The following is a 21,470-nucleotide window of genomic DNA, read 5'->3' as shown; positions in this document are numbered from 1 at the left end:
GATTTTTCTTAGTGTTTTATACTTTTGCACTGTTCATAGTGTAATTTTAATGAATAATGCATCAACCAGTTAATGTACCATTATTTACATGGTTATCTGCCAATATTTGTATTGACTTGTCTTTCAAATTTTCACTGTTACAATATAACATTAAAACAAATATCTTCATGTCACTTAATTTCCTTAAGATTGGTTTCCAGGACTTCTTGTCCTTTGTATAATTTACAGGGTATAAAAGTCATATTGGCTTTTTGTTGTTTTTGGTGTTATACTAGGTTACTGTACTAGAGAATTCATCTATTTATTCATGATTTTTCAGTTCACCCAGCATTTATAAAGGGTTATGTGTGTACCAAAAATATCAGTATAATAGATGCAATATAAAATTTAGTGGGAAGCCAAATAAATAGACTAATAATAATAACACATGATAATAATTCAATAATGCAATAATGGAAGTATCTACCAAAGGCTGTAGTTATATGCCTAACTCAGCTTGGGATAATCAGAGAGATCTCAAAAGAGGTAGCATCTATTTTAAGTCCTAAGGATGAGAAGGGGGTATTTATAAATAAAAAGTTGAAGGAAGTATATACTTGAAGAATGAATCACCTGTGTAATGTTTTCATTTTGATGAATAAAAAATAAAACCTGTCTCCTTTCATGACACATGTTGTCTTGTACCTATTACATTGCTGATTTTTTTTCACATATCACCCTTTAAAAATATTTGGTGAATGAGATAACCAATGAATAAATGGATGAATTTCTAAGAACAGTAACTTAGTATTAAATCATTATCATCAGCAGAACAATAAAATACCATTACATAAAACATGTGACCTTTACAAATTGTCCTCAGATGACGTCACCATCCTTATCTTTTAGATTTCTCTCTGTGGACCTTATGTTCTAGTCACATCAAACTCTTTACTGTTACCTGATTATAGCTCTGCACCTTGTGAAGGCACACTAATGGAATACCACACATTAATTAAAAAAAAAGCAACAAAATCTCACTCTCACTCTATATAATATGAAAAAAGAGGTAATGCTGACAAAGAAAAATAAATGAATTCACAGATTCATATTCTAGTACCACTTATGTAAATTAAGTACTATTTGGTGATGACTTTTACCACAAGGAAGGGTTGCTAAGAAAGATTATCTTACATGGATACAAGGCAGAAGGATGAAGCATGCCCTTCATAGTCATGCTGAATGGATAAACCTGCCTAAGTATCTACTGACTTGAGAGACACATGCCCACTGATTAGCAGCAGACATTTTACAACTCTTTGAACTTGGAAGTTAATTTGTAGGAAGCTAATTAGATGCAAATGATTTTCTCCAGAAAAGAAGATAAATCTGAATATTACACACTTTCCCCTTGTAAGATAAGACAGCTTTTAATTTAGTTTGGTAATTTTATTTCAATATTATTTAATTTTTTCATATCCATATCTATATATCTTCTGAACTTCTTTTTGTGTTTCCTATAGCACTTCACCAACTTTCTAACATTCTAAAATATATTTAATTATACTCTTAATGATGGATACTTTTTTTCCCTGAAGCTTGGAAATCTATATTTTTATCTCTTTTTTTCACCCCTGATTTGAGAGCTTGCATGTTTTATTTGAGTTATCTTTTCCAGTGATAATTTCTTTAGTTCTTATTTTTTATTTTTTTCTTTAATTTCATATTTTAAGCAAATTATTTTAATTCATGAAAACTGCCGGTCTATACTTTTCTGATGCTTAGTAGCATGATTAATTTTTGTTGTGGAGGGAGTTCACATTTCAGTCTTTCCTTTAACTTGAGTCTGATGGACACAAGATAATCTGTCTTCAGTTTTTAATCACCTCTAAATGGAGACTGTTCTTTATGAGGGATGGGTATAGAAATGCAGTGGCAGAAAGGTGAAAACTGCTGGTCTACACTTTTCCAGTGCCTAGTAACATGTTTAATTTTTGTTGTGGAGGGAATTCATATTTCAGTCTTTCCTTTTAACCTGAGTCTGATGGGCACAAGATAATCCGTCTTCAGTTTCTGATCACCTCTAAATGGAGATTGTTCTTTATCAGGGATGGGTATAGAAATATAGTGGCAGCAAACAGAGAGACGTGAGCATCAAAGAACCCACATTCATTCCCATTCTCATGTTGAGATATGCGCCCTGCTCTAGACTAGTAAGAAGTCTTTCTGGCTTTTTGTGAAGCCATTGATATAATAGGTATTCTGTGCAGTGATTTTGCATTGATTTATCATCTACTGATCAAGATCGGCAACATCAGGACTTCAAGACTTTCATTTATCGTCCTACGTTTTACCATAGTACCAGCCTACTAAGATTAGTCCTACTAAGGAATAGCCCGTGAAGATGTCATCGCTGCAGGTTTCTCTCTGTCCCCCTGCCTCCTTTGTCAATATGCTGTGTCAACAAAGGTCTGACAATTGGCCTTCTCTTCTAAGAAAGGAGTACATGATTTACCCATTTGTTGCTCTCATATTTACTCAATAAGCATTTGTTAGGCATTTATTTTAACTCTTACTGTGCAAAAAGAGCACAAGAACGTGCCAGCACAGCCAGAACATGCTTTCGCCCACCTACCCTCTGGCACAAGTTTGTAGTCATGGTGAAAACTCATTTCAGGCAGAGGTAACAACCAAATAAAATCCACTGAGCTCGCTGTGTTGCAAAAAGGTCAGCAGGACAGGGATTGATGGAGCATGTTCTGAACCACGTGGAGATCTGAGCCCATTCTGAATCCTGTCTCGGCTCTTACCATCAGCCAGGGCTGATTTTCACTGTACTTAGCAACTCATTACCATGTTTTATCCTCATGTCTGTTTTCTGCTTGACTTGTTTTAAGCTGTAGTCTCTGACATAGTGCTCAGTTTTTCCCCAACAAGCAGGTGTCTCTGATTCTGCGTGTGTGTGTGCGTGTGTTAGCCACTCAGTTGTGACCAACCAACTCTTTGCAACCCCATGGACTGTAGGTTGCCAGGCTCTTCTGGCCATGAAATTCTCCAGGCAAGAGTACTGGAGTGGGTCGCTATTCCCTTCTCCAGTTGATCTTTCCAACCCAGAAACTGAACCTGGGTCTCCCGTTTTATAGGCAGATTCTTTAACCTAGTCTGGCATATACAATTTGAGATCTCTTCCTACCACATCTCCTTGTCTTATATTTTTTACTTTATGTATTCTGAAGAAAAGAGGAAATGCAAAATTTTCAGGTTGTCATCTGTTTTTGATTTTTTTTTTGTTTTTTTGTTTTTGATTTTTTATAAATGCAGATTCATGTGGTCCTCAGGCAAAGGAAAAGAGTCAAGTTGATTCTCCCTGCCTCCAGATTTTTGAGCAATAATTTTCCTTGGAATTTACCTCTTTTCTGAGTTTGACTGTGTCAGTGAAGTAGAGCTGATCAGATTCGGTGATGCCAGCTCATGCTACAAATCTCACACAAGATATAAAAGCATAATGCTGATTTACTAAATTTCACTGGGAATTATGACTGTAAAGGAACAGACACTGTTCACATCTCCCAAGTGCATTTTTTTTTTTTTTTTTTTTTTTTGGCTTGAGAGCAAGCTACATAGAAAGGTAGGTTATTAGAAGATAATGTGGTGAGCATGAGTTGGAATAAAATGAGTTAGTGCAATGTTGAGGATGTTTAGTGGTATCAGGCCTAATGCCTTAATGATTCCATCTTTACAATAGGATCCCATCTATCAGAAAGACCCAGTGTTCATATCAGCCTGAGGGCTCCCTCATAGTCAGGGCTGAAACAATCTCAGCCAACATTTGTATCCAGTTTTCTTTCCCCCATACTTCTTCAACTAAAATAATTATTTTGATATGTATAGAACATGATAATTTCCTGTCTTTTTTCCTTCCTTCTTCCAGGCATGTGCTAATATGCACCTTCCCATTCTGGTGAATGTAAGCAGGCACATATGATTGGCTTTGGCCAGTTATTTGAGCTTAGAAGCCATTAAGAGCCTGCAAGTGGTTTGCAACATTCCCCTTACCCTGCCAGGGTGATGAGTGAGGACTTCCTCATCCTATGCCTCCAAGTGAGGATGACTTGGAGGAGTCTCAACCAACCCGGAATCATAAAAATGATGTAAAGCTTTGTTATTTTAAGCTCCTAAAATTTGAGTATTGATTGCTACCATAGTATTTTGGGTTCCTGGATCCAGTTTCAATGTGTGCCTGTGCCTGTGTGTGTGTGAGGTTTCCCCTCACACCAACAAGCAATCCTTTGGACACAGCTGAATATCCTACATTTTAACAGAATTCTGACACTATCTACCTGGAGATAGCATCAGAATCCACAGGCTAAGGGCTCAGTCCCACAAGACCCTCCCTCCCCTAATAAAGATGCCAGTCACAAGCGCAGGTTATCACCCATGCTTCTGACCAATGGGCTATAGATTGGAGGTTCCCAAGACCCCCTCCTTAGTTTTGATTAATTTGCTAGAGTGGCTCACAGAACTCAGAGAAACATTTTACTTACTAGATCACTGGTTTATTATAAAAGGATTTAACTCAGGAAGAGCCAGGTGGAAGAAGTGCATGGAGCAAAGTGTAGGGAAAGGGCATAGAGCTTCCAGCATGCCACTCTCTCCAAACCCCCACGTGTTCACCAGTGGGAAGCTCTCTGACCCCTCTCCTTTTGTTTTTGTGGAGTGGGGGAGCCTCCAATACATAGGTGTAATTGATTAAATCTTTGGTCACTGGCAACTAAACTTGATCTTCAACCCTTCTTCCCTCCTTGGAGGTCAGGGTGTGTATGTGGAAGAGAGTGTGGAGGTCAGGAACCTTAATCACAAGGCTCTGATAACCAGTGGGTCTACAATCAGTTCAGCCACGTAACAAGAGACACCTTTATTACTTTCCTCACAGGGAATTCCAAGGGTTTTAGGAGCTCTGTGCCAAGAACACTGGATGAAGGCTCGATATATTTCTTATTATAAATCATAATATCACACGTGGCACAGTCAGGATTATGCTGACAGTTACTGGTACCTTGATATATGGAGTGCTAGCAGACAACCCTAACGGTGTGATATTGGCTTAATGGCTTACATGCTTGATAGTGAGGACAGTTATTTTTTTTTTCACCATAGACCAGAAGAATGAGAGTCTCTACTACATAGTGGCTAAATACTTGGTAAAATGAACAGCTGTAATAACGAAGTCATTCATATAGGCTTTAGATACACATAGATAAACGGAGAAAGAGAGGCAAGAGGAACAGCAGTAATGATATATTCAAAGTAAGAATTACGATTCCAAAGGAATTCAAGTGTGGTCATTGCTCATGAACTGACTTCAATAAAATGGAGAAGCTAAAACTATGTTTTAGAAAATTCTGCTGTCAAAAGAATCAACAACTTTGACTAAAATAGACCCTGACTGCTTGATTCCTTAAAAGATCCTGGGGCTCTCTACCATCTATAGGCAAGAAGACAACTGAGAGAGTTGCTTAGGTTCTAAGAAGAACAACTTGATGATGTCCAATTCAGATACAAACAAGGAGAACAATGTAATTTAAAAAAAGCAGGGAGCGGGGAGGCAGGAGAAGATAAAGAAAAATTACCCAGGGAGAAAACTGGACAAGTTACCTAAGGAAGAGAACCAGTGCCTATTCAAGAATCACTCTTCCTACCAATTTTGGAGGGGGGTGGGTATTATCAATATGTTTTTTGGAAATTTTTCAGAGTTGAGACAGACAAATCTCTGTTTTCTGGGATTGAAGTTTTCTTTGTGACTACAATTCATCCTCTGCCAGAATATTTACAGCAGTTATCTGTCCTGGTTCCACTACCATATTGGATTTTGGAGATGTTTATAGTCACCCTGCTTATTTAACTTATATGCAGAGTACAACATGAAAAACGCTGGGCTAGAGGAAGCACAAGCTGGAATCAAGATTGCTGGGAGAAATATCAATAACCTCAGATATGCATATGATGCCACCCTTAAGGCAGAAAGTGAAGAAGAACTAAAGAGCCTCTTGATGAAAGTGAAAAGAGGAGAGTGAAAAAGTTGGCTTAAAGCTCAACATTAGAAAACTAAGATCATAGCATCCGGTCCCATTACTTCATGGCAAATAGATGGGGAAACAGTGGAAACAGTAGCTGACTTTATTTTTCTGGGCTCCAAAATCACTGCAGATGGTGATTGCAGCCATGAAATTGAAAGATGCTTACTCCTTGGAAGGAAAGTTAAGACCAACCTAGACAGCATGTTAAAAAGCAGAGACATTACTTTGCCAACAAAGGTCCGTCTAGTCAAGGATATGGTTTTTCCAGTGTATTGATGTAAGAGTTGGACTATAAAGAAAGCTGAGCACAGAAGAATTGATGCTTTTGAACTGTGGTGTTGGAGAAGACTCTTGAGGGTCCCTTGGACTGCAAGGAGATCCAACCAGTCCATCCTAAAGGAGATCAGTCCTGGGTGTTCATTGGAAGGACTGATGTTGAAGGTGAAACTCCAATACTTTGGCCACCTGATGCGAAGAGCTGACTCATTGGAAAAGACCCTGATGCTGGGAAAGACTGAGGGCAGGAGGCGAAGGGGACGACAGAGGATGAGATGGTTGGATGGCATCACTGACTCGATGGCCATGGTTTTGGGTGGACTCCGGGAGTTGGTGATGGACCGGGAGGCCTGGTGTGCTGCGGTTCATGGGGTCGCAAAGAGTCGAACACGACTGAGTGACTGAACTGAACTGATAGCCCTTCATATAAAGAAGAGTCACATCTAGACTTAATACCAAGATACTGCACAAACCACCATATTCCTCAGATACTCTGGGTTGGGGAATTGATGTCATGATTAGAAAAGACTTTTGTATTAAGTGTCATGAGTTGGGGGTTACATTTTACATGTGTGGGAGAGAAAACTAAATGTTTTCTTACCGGAAGTGTGAACCATGGTAGTCACTAGAGCTATTCACCAAGTTTTTAGTTATTTCCCTTCTGCAAACATACAATTGCCTAATCCTTTGATGAGAGTCATGACAATTTGACCTGGTTTTGCCTAAGGAAATATGAGTAGCTGTGATTTGTGTGACTTCCAAAAAGAAGTCTTTAAAAGTCAGTGCATGCTTTGTTATGTCCTTCTCTCCCTGGTGACTGGCGATGTTCCAGATGGTGAAAGCTCTGTCATCCTCATCTCTGTGTGACTGATGTGAGATGAGCATGTAGCATGACCAATAAATAAAACTATAATGTTTTAGCTACTAAAATTTTGGAAGCTTTTTTGCTGTGGTGCAGTATAACTCATTCTGATTGATACCACCCCAAACCAGATAAATTAAAATAAATATTATAGCCCATTTTCCTCATGATTGTGAGAGTCCTAGATAAAATATTAGCAAATGAAAGCCAGTACTCTCAAAAATACATCATAAACATGAAATAATGTTTTGATAAAAAATTCACTGCCTTAATAGATTATAGAAAAAAAAAATCATATGCTCCCTGGTGGCTCAGTCCATAAAGAATCCACCTGCAATGCAGGAGACCGGAGTTTGATCCCTGGGTTGGGAAGATCCCCTGGAGGAGGAAATGGCAGCCCACTCCAGAATTCTTGCCTGGAAAATCCCACGGACAGAGGAGCCTGGCGGGCTACAGTCCATGGGGTCACAAAGAGTCGGGCATAACTTAGTGACTAAACCACCACCACTATGTTCTAAGAATGCAATGATACTTTTAATAGAAAATGTATACATTTAATTCACTGCATTAAAAGATAATAGAAAAAAAATGCTCACCTCAAGAGATACAGGAAAAAATTTTTAATAGCACTCAAGACTGATTTAATAAGCTAAAATAGAAGGAAACTAACTTGCTACAAGACAACAAGACCCTCTACAATATGCACAATCATAAATGGGTAAGCATTGTAATTGTTGCCTACAGATTTAGGAACAAGACAGGGATTCCCATTTTTACTACTTTTATTTAACGCTATAGTAGAAGGCCAAAACTGGAATAAAATAAGGAAAATAAATTAAGATGTAATGATTGGAAAGGGATACATAAATGTCTTATTACTGGACATGTTATTATTTTCACAGGAAATCTTAAAGCACCTAGAGACAATCAACAGAATTAGAGCATGATAGCTGGAAGCAAGATTAAAATGCTCAAATATGAATTCAGATCTAGCCAACAGCAACACACAATTTGAAGAACATTGAAAATACTCAAATGGAAGGAAAGATAGTATGTATTGTGAAGTGAAGTCGCTCAGTCGTGTCCGACTATTTGGGACCCCATGGACTGTAGCCCACCAGGCTTCTCCACCCATGGAATTTTCTAGGCATGAATACTGGAGTGGGTTGCCATTTCCTTCTCCAGGGGATCTTCCTGACCCAGGGATTGAACCCGGGTCTCCCGCATTGCAGGCAGACTCTTTACCATCAGAGCCACCAGGGAATCTCCCATAGTATGTGTTAATGAATACAAAAACTTGGTATTATAATGATGGTGCTGGGCTGTGCTCAGTCACTTCAGTCCTATCTGACCGTTTGCAACCTATGGAGTCTTTGTGACCCTGTGAACAATAGTCCGCCAGGCTCTTCTGTTCACTGAATTCTCCAGGCAAGAATACTGGAATGGGTTGCCGTGCCATCCTCCAGGAGATCTTCCCGACCCAGGAAATGTACCCATATCTCCGGCGTCTCCTGAATTGCAGGCAGGTTCTTTATCCACCTGGGAAGCCCCATAATGATGGTAGCTCTCCTCAATATTATCTACAGAGAAGAACGTAACTTTTCTATGAAGTTATATATCTAGTTACAAAGAATACAGCAAGAGGGTACATTTTGACATGCTCTAAGGGTAAGAACCGTGTGAAAAGGGAGAAAATGTCTCTAAATGAAGCTATCTGAAGACGGAAAGATGGATTCAGCTTCTATTTAAAAGCTATAGTTTCATCCTTATCTACGAAGTAAACTTATATATGACAGACATTACAATCCATGGCACCTGCAAATACTATTTTGTGTTGTATTGAATACAACTGCAATTAAAATCACAAGATATTTTGTAAAAATTGACCATTTGTTTATGAAATATTCATGGGTGCATAAAGGACCTAAATAGCCAGAACAATCGGAAAAAGTATAAAGAAGGGAAAATTTCCCTAATAACTATAAAGATCTATAACAAAACAATAGGAAGTAAGGAAGTGGGGGTATTGTAACATGGATAGGAAAACTGACTGATGTAAGAGTAAATGCAATATCATGGCCCTTGCATGACTGGAAATGAGGTATATTTCCTCAAAGAGAAATGGGAGGGGCCATTTAATAAATGGATCTGGTGGTCCTCCGCATGGGGAAAAGTTAATATATAAAATAGAATAAAACATCAATCCCAGAGTACAACACCATTGAATAATTTAGCATTTGAAAGAATATATATGAAATATAATAGGAAAATGTATTAAATAAGATAGAGCATTATCTGGAAACAAAACGATAAATTAGACCACATTAAAATTAACCAGTTTTATTCATCAGAGTCACCTTAAATAAAGTGAATATGAAAGCCACAAACTGAGGGCAATTATTTCATATATAAAGTTGATGAAGGAGTAATATAAACAAATAACAATAATTAATCTTCTCCATACTAAAAATGAAGATAAGTACCACTAGAAATACGAAAAATAGACATGAGCAAATAAAAAACAAGGAAAAGAAACATAACAAAGAAACATAACCAATAACTTGTCCTATTTGGAAATTCTGTAATTTAGAAATATAAATCACAACATCAATAAAATACTGTTGTACAATCAGTTGTTGTCAAAAACTAAGATGTCTGAAAACACTGTAAGAGTCTTAAGAAATTGGGGCTTTCCAAGTGCCTCAGTGGTAAAGAATCCACCCACCTGCCAATGCAGGAGACGCAAGATATGTGGGTTTAGTCCCTGTAATGGGAAGATCCCCTGGAGAAAGGAATGGCAACCCATTCCAGTATTCTTGCCTGGAAAATTCCATGGACAGGGTATGGGCCACAGTCCTTGGGGTTGCAAAAAGTTGGATATGACTGAGTGAATGAACATGCATTTACACTGGATATTTTATATGTCTCTATATTTTATACATTTGTAGCAATATTGCTATATTACTTCTGTAATTTATTAGTTTCTAAAAGTAATACAAGGTTGGGGACCGGTTACACCTATCTCAGCATTATTCCTCCTGTCACTGACTTGCATGTTTGCACTTACATCTACTATACACTTGTTTTTAAAGTTTGCTCAAAGTTTGTAGATTTTATTTTTGGTTGCAAACAACATTTCTATGCACTAATAAGACCTCCACCTTCACATTAGCAATCCATAGGCCACCACATCTTTGAAATCTGACTCAAAACTCACTCCTTCCAAAATATTTTTCCAATTAACATGCCCTTCCTGAATACTCTATTCTGCATGATGCAGGATTTAAGAAGTAATCTTTAATCTATGTTATAACTTTTGACAGACTATTGCATGTGATGCCATTGCTTTTATGTTCTTTGAGGGTTTGTTGTGACTTTCATCACTATTATTTATACTATTAAGATTCAATAAGCAATTCAATCATCAAATACATAGCAACTGTCTACCTGCTACCTACTTACCTGCCTAATTTATCTATCTTGTTTGGAAGAAGCAAGTATAACATTTTGTCTTCTGTGTTCCTGAAATGTGTGAAATTAAACTGTATATTTTGCTAAACTCAGACTATACCTATATAGTTAGATTCTTTTTGCAACATTGTCTAATTTTCATTTTTTCTTTGTCACCTCTTGATCTGTGATGGATGGTTAAGTGTTGCTTTCTTAAATCCCAATTCACAACGGAAAGTATTGCTTCACTACACCGCCAAACACCTCAATGTCTCAATGCCATTATAAATATTTCATAACTTGCTATGTGGACACACACTCTTACTCCTTGCCTTATTTTAGTCACCTCCAAAATGTCTGCATGGTTCTCTTTGAGGCAATTTTTCTCACATATTCGATTTTCTTCCCTACTGTCTACCTATATATTATGAGACTTCTCCCCCCAGAAAACCGTTTCTGTGTAGGAGATCTTGCTATCTTGGGTAAAATGGTCAGAAAGTACAAACTGCAATCTCGTGCTTTCTAAGGGGAGATCTAATTACCCAGCTGGCACTGGAGAATACAAACATTTTCACTCTGGACAGTGTTTATCTGTTTTTTGCAAATACATCACTTTGGAAAGCTACTTGCTCAGCTAATCTGTAACTGTCATGGAAATGTAATTTCGTCCCTCCTCCAAGCCAATAGCAGGCACCTGGTAAGACTGCCTTATGCACCCATGCATTCAAGTCTAACCGTTTCCATGGAAACCTAGAAAACCCCTTGTCCAAGGTTCCCAGCATCCTGCCACATTTTCCCTTTCTCTGTGCCTCTCTCTCTCCACTCCCTCAGTGCACTTGCATGAGATTACACTGATTTGCAACAGCTCTGTGATAGAGTTCTTTTCCATCCTTTGCCCTTTTCAATGACTCATTTTTGCCGTATTAGGGGGCAGAAACTGGGTCTTATTCATATGTGTAGCCTCCTTGGTACTTAGTCCAGTGCCTTAGGCTCAATGGGCACTCAAAGCATATTTGTTGAATTGCATTGGATTAAGAGCTTATTGTCTTAGTTTTACCTTTGTGATATCTAAAACATGCTCGTTAAGTGCTTCCTCAACAGAATAACTGGTAAGATAAAAAGAGCCTGCTAACTGAATACAAATTTAAGCCAATAATTCAAATATTTCCAAACTAAACATGAATTTTCAGCACTCTGTCCTATTTTGAAATTTTTAAATCTATAAAATCTAGCTTTGAAGGAGAGTGAATTAGTATTTATTGATCAAATACTAAATATTAATCATTTTTAAAATTTAATTTTAATTGGAGGATAATGCTTTACAATGTTGTGTTGGTTTCTGCCCTACAACAACATGAATCAGCCATAAGTACACATATATCCCATCCCTAGCATTTTAAGCATTTTAATTTTTATTTCCCTGTGAATTCAGTATTATCATTTATACAAGCTGAGTATTAAAATCTTAGGAGATATAATATATGCAATTTGAGTTATAATTTACATACTTAACCTTAAGATCTCTTTAAGCGTCTATGTTGGCACAGAATTTATGATCAATCATTTGTAAATGGGTTTAAGAATCTTAGGGGAAATAGTGAGCACAAAACTTAGTATATAAACTTATTTTATGAAAAGATAAAGCAGGTTAAAAATATTCTTAAAAATTTTTTGGAAAAATTATTAATTGCAGAAGCTAAAAGTGCAACCTGAGGTACTCGGGAAGATTACCTTAAATTTGATGTACACCAACATACACAAATAATAAATACTACTATGAAGTGTTAAACAACACATACGAATGCATATAATATTGACAAAGAATGATCAGGGTCAAAACAGCCTAAATCACCGTATTTATAACAGAAGACACAAAATAATTATTCAGATATTAAAAAGGGGAACCTAATTTAAAATAATGCAACCCCATTGTGTCAGCGGAGACTATGTCGGGAGTCACACCTGTACTTAATAGTAATAAGCTACTTCCTCCCTGTCTTTGACAGTGTGGTGTCAGAGGAGCCCTAGTGTAGGGTAAGTGCTTACTCTCCACTCAGGGCAACAAGGCATCCTTCCTTATGAAATGTCAACAGAGACCACACATAGAGGCTATACTTTCATCCCATCCTTGGTAAGGAGGTAGCCTACTCTTTCTCTAAAGGAAGGGTATCAGGTGAAGTTGCTCAGTCATGTCCTACTCTAGCCCCACCAGGCTCTTTTGTCCATGGGATTTTCTAGGCAAGATACTGGAGTGGGTTGCCATTTCCTTCTCTAGGGGGTCCTCCTGACCCAGGGATTGAACTCAGGTCTCCCTCATTGCAGGCAGACTCTACCTTCTGAGTCACCAAGGAGTCCCAGGGTATCAGAGGAGACCCCCTGGAGAGTCAAGATCTTCATCTCTGCTCGGCAATAACAAGGACACTCCTACAGTGTTGCTGGAGGTCATGTGGGGAAGAGTGATGCATCAGACTGTCCTGGGCAGATTGGTGTCAGTAGAGCCTGAACTCCCATCACCACCCAGCAGTAACCAGAAGTCCCTCTATGTCGGGTATAAACAGAAGCTGAAGGGAAACCTGGACTTGCTCCCGCAACTACCAGTAATGATGGGTTCCTCTCTTCAGCCACAGGAGCAGTGTTAGAGGGAATGTGTTAAAACAGAAGACTGCAGAACACACCAGCGTCTTTTAACACAGTATACAAAATGTCCAGGTATCAACTGAAAAATCACTTCTTATATCAAGAACCAACGATCTCAAACTAAATGAGAAAAGAAACTCAGATAACAGAGATACCAGATTTACCTAATAAGGATTTTAAAGCAGCCATCATAAACGTGTTTCAACATGCAATTATAAACATGTTGGAAACAAATTTTTTTTTTAAGTCTCAGCAAATAAATAGAAGATATAAAGAAACACTAAGTGGAAATGTTATAAATAAAAATGCCTAAGATTAAAACCCAATCATACCAAAAGTTGGCTAAAATGAAATGTGTTGGCCAAAAAAGGAAATAGAGAACCCAGAACTCTCACATACTGCTTATGGAAGATAAGAGGCACAACCGCTCTGGACAAATGAAATAAATATGTACATCCATATGGAAAGACTTAACAAGAATGTTCCTAGCAGCTTTGTTTTGAACTAGCTGCTACTGGAAACAATATACATATTCATCAACACATGAATGCATAAACAAACTGAATGTTTGTCCATTCAGTGGAATATGTACTCAGCAATAAAAATGAACTACTGATATACATGACATGATGGAGGAATATTAAGATAATTATAAAGAGTGATAGAAGCTTGGCAAAAATAAATACATACTGTTCTGACTTATATAAAATCTAGAAAGTGCAATTAAATAGACAAGGACAGAAATAAGTGGCTGCCCAGGTAGGGTGACAGGAGGCATGGGAGATACAGATTAAAAAATGACACAAGAACAGGTCATGCCCTCACGTCAGTTATCCTCTGACTGGAGCATTTGTGCAGACCTCTGGGAAGGATGAGGAGGTTGTTTGTGTAACTGACTGAGTGTGGGTTCTGGGCAGGCCCCTCTGGCAGTCCTTGCACCCTTGGTTGGGTCGCGAGGCTGGTCTGTGCCCTTGATTGCCGAGGGTCTCTTCCTGAGTCACTCCTGGAGCAGAAGCCAGTCTGGGGTGGACACTGGGCTCCTGTGTGGCGGCCGTGGCTCCTGTGTGACCTGCTGGCTGGTGGGCTGTGGAGCATGGTGACTATGCAGGTCTTCCCTGGCCTATGAAGTCTGCCAGGACTTGGAAAAGATAGCTCTGGAATAAAAGGAGGCTTAGCGCTAACAAAGAACTACATTTGGTCCCACGAAGTATTTGCCATCCACATCATCCTACCCTCAATTTAGGATATCATTTCAGCAGTTTTGGTCTCTTAGCTGAAACTTTCTCTAGTTAAATATAACTGCTAGCCTTGCAGGAATTTTTGATTAGCAAGATCAGCTACAAGACAAAACTTCAATGCCTCATACTAGTATCTGTTGTTGGGGGTGACTATATAGCCCCAAAGACTTCCAATCAGTGGAAACATATGATCTATGACCTTAGTGACTATAAATGGATTGAACCTAATCTTGTGTAGGAGATTGATAGGTATATTAAGTTACAGAAAATTTGAAAAACTCTTCCTAATAAGAGGATCTCGCAAAGTTGGCATCCAGCTTTGACAAGTGTTGAATGTCTAGCTTATTGAGGGACTTTTTCACCACAGTTTCAACTGAAAAAATGGCATTTAGAGCAACAGATCATGGATCTGGAAGTGACAAGCATGGATCTGGAAGGTCTGCTTGGTGAACCCATTCTCTAGCAATAAAAAATTCAAGAACATGAAGCATACAGAATCTCTGGCTGATACAGCATGAGTTATGCCCAGCAGAAGCTCCAATACTTTGGCCAAATCTTGTGAAAAGCCAACCAATTGGAAGAGACTCTGATGCTGGGAAAGGTTGAGGGCAAGAGGATAAGGGGATGACAGAGGATGAGATGGTTGGATGCCATCATCAACTCAATGGACATGAGTTTGAGGAAGCTCCAGGAGATAGTGAAGGACAGGGAAGCTGGCATGCTGCAGTCCATGGGGATGCAGAGTCGGACACACCTGAGCAACTGAACAACCACAACAATGCCCAGCAGAAGTGCACAGTGACAGATGCAGAGAAAATCAATCAACCTCAGGAAGAAATTTAAGAAGTACAGATAATCTTGGAATGATTAGAAAAGGAGAACAAATGATTGAAAAAAATTAATATTTCAAAAAGATGACAATGGCATCTGTCATAGAAAGCTTCAGAAGTCTGATTGACATTGTAATCTAATGTTCTCAATGTTCTGTCTGATTATCATGCCAGTTACAGGATACAAGATCATCTGCGGAGGACTGTCATTGTTGGACTTGGGTGGCTGGGGCAGAACGATTCATTGAGCTCAGGATTCTGGCTTTTGTGAGTGATCTATGCCCACTAGGGACCACACTAACTTTGGCATCAATATGGTAGCTTGTCTGAAGTGCAGGCAACCGGGTTGCCTGTGGAGGAGTAAACTGGTTCAGGTCAGAAGCACAACATGTCAAAACTCACAGGGCTGTCAGTAGTGGGATTGCACCTTCTTCACTGCAGCCTGAATTCAAAAATAAAAAAAAGTGGCACAAGGGAACTTTTGGACATGATGGATATATTCACTTTCTTGATTGTGGTAATGGTTTCATGGGTGTTTATATATATATCAAAACATTAAATTGTAAACTTGAAATACGTGCAGTTTCTTACATGTCAATTATATTTTAATAATTTTTAAAATTTATATAACTAGAGTTGTAATTTTTCAACTTAATCGACAAATGTCTAGAAACATCAATTTTTATTTTCTCCTTAATATAGCCTTATTAAAAGGTGTCTGAAGGGATCTTAATCTGGAATTATTTCATTGTTTAAAGACTTCTAGCCAATCAAGAAAAGTTGATTTCTTTTTATTTCAGAGGTTATCTTTCATTTCCACTCTAAATACCCACTTATAACACTTTATCACAATCAAAAGTTTCTAAAAGAAATATCATCTTTGATGTTGAACTTCCATGTTTATGGATATTGACAACTACTATTGCCATAATGGAAGAATATTTAAAAAGGCTTGAGTTTGGGGAGGAATTTTTTTTTAATTAGAGGAAGCCATATCAGCGCAAACAACAAAAACAAATGTAGATTTTACTTATGAATGGAAGAACAAAATACTAATGCCTTCTCACTCATAAGCTTTCAAATGTCCACAGTATTAGAATCAGCTATCTGCCACCTGATAGAAATCTCCAGTTGGTCAGGCTGTAGTGTCAAAGGCCACATTACTTTTGTCAACAATGGAAACAATCAGAATTATAATCAGAAATAAACTATACCAAGAAATGTGCTTAGCATAGTAGATCTGAAGTATTGAATCACTGTGTATGAGATTCAACCAGAGGAGCCGAGAGAAATTGAGCCTGTTAAAGGGCACGATTTAGATCTTAAGGAACACAATTTTACTGGCTACATTTTAGAATTCAAGTCAATAATGCTTCACTAGAAACTCGAGAAATAAATTGTCAAAGGGCAACTCAGAGATGTTGCGTTAGTTACATGCGTGCTAATAATTCACTTACATATATGAAGGAGAAATAGGCAGTTGTCAATCACAAGGGCAAAAACAGATATATTAGAAAAAGAAGAAAGAGGGGAAGGAAACTCTGGGAAGAGTGAGTTTTATTTTCAGATATCGGCAGCTAGCAAAGAGGCTGATCGTGCCCGGATGTGCTTGAGCAGCCTCATGGGGGTCATCAGAGGAAGTCACTTTAGTTCTTAGTGGACTCTTTAGAAAGGCTTGAGAGTTTCACTGGAACACAGAAGAGATGAGTGGAGATCCAGCTGGGTTTCAAGATGACAGCCATTTTGTTTTCCTATTAAATTCTGTTTAATCAATGACTATAGGACAGAGTTGTCCTCTGAACATTGTGTTATGAGGTGAATGCTGTGAGTGGAGTGTAGGAAAACATTTGATAGAAAAGAAAAGAAATCTTACAATATTGTAAAGCAGGCTTACTATAGAAATATGGTAGGATTGAAGAAAATAATTTCTTTACCAGACAAAGGAAAGGTTTTTTTTTTAATCCAAGTAAAATTTTGTTTTCTTTACACTGAATTTTATTGTGAAATCTGTATTTTCCCCAGATACATTATTTTCAGATAATGTAAAATAATATAATATCTGAAAATAATTACATTATTATAATATTATAATACATATTATAATAATTACATTATTTTCAGATAATGTAATGGTGCCAAACTTCCCCAGGTAGGTTGATTTCAGGTGTTATTTAAATAAAAATCCCAAATATTTATTATGCAAATTTAATTATTTACAATGTTTTAATTCTTGTGTTAAGAATTTCCTCCCCTTCATCCCCTTCATCTCCTGCAGCCTTCTTTAATCATTACTCTGAAATTCTCCCTTTTTGCAGCAGTCTATAGTCATCTGGAATCAACTTTCCTTCACAACCCTTTACACTCTTTTAAAACATTTTGATCTATTATGACTTGTTCTTTGGATTTTTCTTTTTTTTTCTTTTTAAACTAAAGTTGTATTTAACAAGTATTATAGGTAAATAATTAAAATTTAAACAGGACTAAAATTTGTGCAACAAATATAAGTCTCCTTCCCATCTTTGTGCTTTAGTTCCACCTGCTGTTATTAGTTTCTTATCCTCCTCCAAACAGCTGGGAGCATATATGTACCTGCAAGTATATGTGTATTCAAATATTCTATTTATAACACAAATTATTGCACACTATTATATATAACACTTGGGATCTTGCATTTTTCATTTAAAAATATATGAAAACCCTCAGCATGGTAAATAGAGTTCAAAATACAAGTCAGTAAAATTCGAGATTGCATGAACAGTAGGTTTAAGAAAATGACTGGGGTGAGACTATAGAAATCAGCCTTCAGTGAGTCTTCAAGGGCTTAATCTTTCTCAGTTTAAACTCATCCTTGCCCTGTGGCCATTTTCTGTTTCCACTTAAATATCCAGTTTAAACTCTGACCCCTGTTGCTGGCTAAACTATTCAATAAAGTGCCAAGAATTCCAGCAATCTATTTGCCTCCTGTTTTTCCAAGCTGATCAAGAGGGGTTTGACCAAGCAAAGTTAGGAGCCATAGGTTCCTGCCCTCTGCTTCCCAAACAAACTGGAGTTTCCAATCATTTTGATACTAGGCCTTACTCTCTTCTCACATCTCTCTTTCTTTTTTTTTTTATTTATTTATTTCTTTTGTCATACATTGACATGAATCAGCAATAGATTTACACGTATTCCCCATCCCGATCCCCCCTCCCACCTCCCTCTCCACCCGATCCCTCCGGGTCTTCCCAGTGCACCAGGCCCGAGCACCTGTCTCATGCATCCCACCTGGGCTGGTGATCCGTTTCACCATAGATAGCATACATGCCGTTCCCTTGAAATATCCCACCCTCACATTCTCCCACAGAGTTCAAAAGTCTGTTCTGTATTTCTGTGTCTCTTTTTCCGTTTTGCATATAGGGTTATCGTTACCATCTTTCTAAATTCCATATATATGCGTTAGTATGCTGTAATGTTCTTTATCTTTCTGGCTTACTTCACTCTGTATAAGGGGCTCCAGTTTCATCCATCTCATTAGGACTGATTCATATGAATTCTTTTTAACGGCTGAGTAATATTCCATGGTGTATATGTACCACAGCTTCCTTATCCATTCATCTGCTGATGGGCATCTAGGTTGCTTCCATGTCCTGGCTATTATAAACAGTGCTGCGATGAACACTGGGGTGCACGTGTCTCTTTCAGATCTGGTTTCCTCGGTGTGTATGCCCAGAAGTGGGATTGCTGGGTCATATGGCAGTTCTATTTCCAGTTTTTTAAGAAATCTCCACACTGTTTTCCATAGCGGTTGTACTAGTTTGCATTCCCACCAACAGTGTAAGAGGGTTCCCTTTTCTCCACAGCCTCTCCAGCATTTATTGCTTGTAGACTTTTGGATAGCAGCCATCCTGACTGGCATGTAATGGTACCTCATTGTGGTTTTGATTTGCATTTCTCTGATAATGAGTGATGTTGAGCATCTTTTCATGTGTTTGTTAGCCATCTGTATGTCTTCTTTGGAGAAATGTCTGTTTAGTTCTTTGGCCCATTTTTTGATTGGGTCATTTATTTTTCTGGAATTGAGCTGCAGGAGTTGCTTGTATATTTTTGAGATTAATCCTTTGTCTGTTTCTTCATTTGCTATTATTTTCTCCCAATCTGAGGGCTGTCTTTTCACCTTACTTATAGTTTCCTTTGTAGTGCAAAAGCTTTTAAGTTTCATTAGGTCCCATTTGTTTAGTTTTGCTTTTATTTCCAATATTCTGGGAGGTGGGTCATAGAGGATCTTGCTGTGATTTATGTCGGAGAGTGTTTTGCCTATGTTCTCCTCTAGAAGTTTTATAGTTTCTGGTCTCTCTTTCTAAGATAAGGACTTTAGTCCACCCACCTTTGGACTGGCTGGAAGCCAACAGCTAATAGCCAATCAAGTTACATCCAAATTAGTTTTCCCAGGTCTGTTTATTATTGTTGTTATTCCTAGTTTATCAAGGTTATTATTTCATATCAGTAAATATAGATACACCTCATTCTTTTTAATGGCCACATAAAAACCCTTCACTGTGTAGATACAGCATGGGCAGACAGCCAGATAAATTTGTTTTGCTTTCCAAATGACATTTCTGAGGCTGATCAATAATGTAGATGCTGTGAAATGGTGCCAAATTTCTCCAGGGCAGGTCTGGGCTTTTAATATGCCATGTGTATTGTTGCTGGAAATTTACGGGTGAGTTTCTCTAGTGTTTAATTTAAAGCATCTAGAGTCTGCATTTTGTCAATATTCACAATTATTTTCCTCTATTTTCCCTTTTCTGTCCAGACTGGTTTTTCTCTAGGCTCACTGTTTCGCTGCCATCTTCAGCCTTCTCTCCACCACCCTCCTGAATTGGGTTCATTCTGTCCTGTACCCCATTTCTCTGCCTCTTTTGGTTTGGTAATACATCCTCCAATATCTTCCTAAGGAAAGATTTATGGGAAGATAACTTTATAAATACCTAGGTGTTTAAAAATAACTTTATTCTGTCCTTATGCTTGATTAGTAGTTTAAATGGGTATAGGAATCTAGATTGAAAGTAGGTTTCTCTCAGAATGTTCAAGATATGTACTTACTATTTGCTGTCATCTGAGGCCATTTTGCATGTTTATTTTATATTTTTATATTATCCTTTGAAATGCATTTTTATTTTTACTAAAGTACTATCTGTGCATAATCAAATACATGCTTTTAGGAGTCTCATAAGAATTGATGCTTTCAAACTGTGGTGCTGGAGAAGACTCTTGAGAGTCCCTTGGGCTGTAAGGAGATCAAACCAGTCAATCCTAAAGGAAATCAAACTGAATATTCATTGGAAAAAGTGATGCTCAAGTTGAAACTCCAGTACTCTGGCCACCTGATGCCAAGAGCCGACTCATTGAAAAGAAAGACCCTGATGCTGGAAAAGATTGAAGGCAAAAGGAGAAGTGGGCAGCAGAGAATGAAATGGTTAGATAGCATCACTGAATCAATGGACATCAATTTGAACAAATTCTGGAAGACAATAGAGAACAGAGGAGCCTGGCATGCTACAGTCCATGAGGTTGCAAAGAGTGGGACATGACTTAACAGCCATAACGGCATAAAAGAGTACTCCCCTATTACATTCCTGCCCCACCTACCCAGATCTTCTTCTCCACAGTCAACTACTTTCAATTCTTTTATTGTTTCTTTGGGTATTTATAGCAATATTGCCTACTGGGGTGAGGGTTTGGGGTCCCAGGCTGCTTCTGTGTACACAAAGACTAGGGAAAGCAGTTAAGCCTGCTACATTCTGGAAGGAACCCTGTTAGGACTTGGCAAGATAGTGAACATCTATGACTCCTGATTAAAAAAAAAAACAACAGCTTATACATAGATATTAGCTGATAGAGAAATAGAAGAGGCAAAGTAACACAAATATGCCTACACTGATTTATTTAGACACACAAGGAACTGAGCTAGGGAAACAACAGACTGGAGCGCGCTAGAAATAATCACATTTGCATGCTTGCAGTTCCCTCTACTGAAAACAACAGCAGCAATAGCAAAAGGCTCTCCTTTTCCCATTAGATCTTACACTGACTCCCCTTTAACTTTCACTACTACCTGAGTGGCCTCATGGTCCTATTCACA

This window comes from Cervus elaphus, chromosome 18 (genome assembly GCF_910594005.1).
Source record: "Cervus elaphus chromosome 18, mCerEla1.1, whole genome shotgun sequence".
Taxonomy (NCBI): Eukaryota; Metazoa; Chordata; class Mammalia; order Artiodactyla; family Cervidae; genus Cervus; species Cervus elaphus.
The sequence above is the reverse complement of the archived record's forward strand: the minus strand, read 5'-3'. Positions refer to the sequence as shown.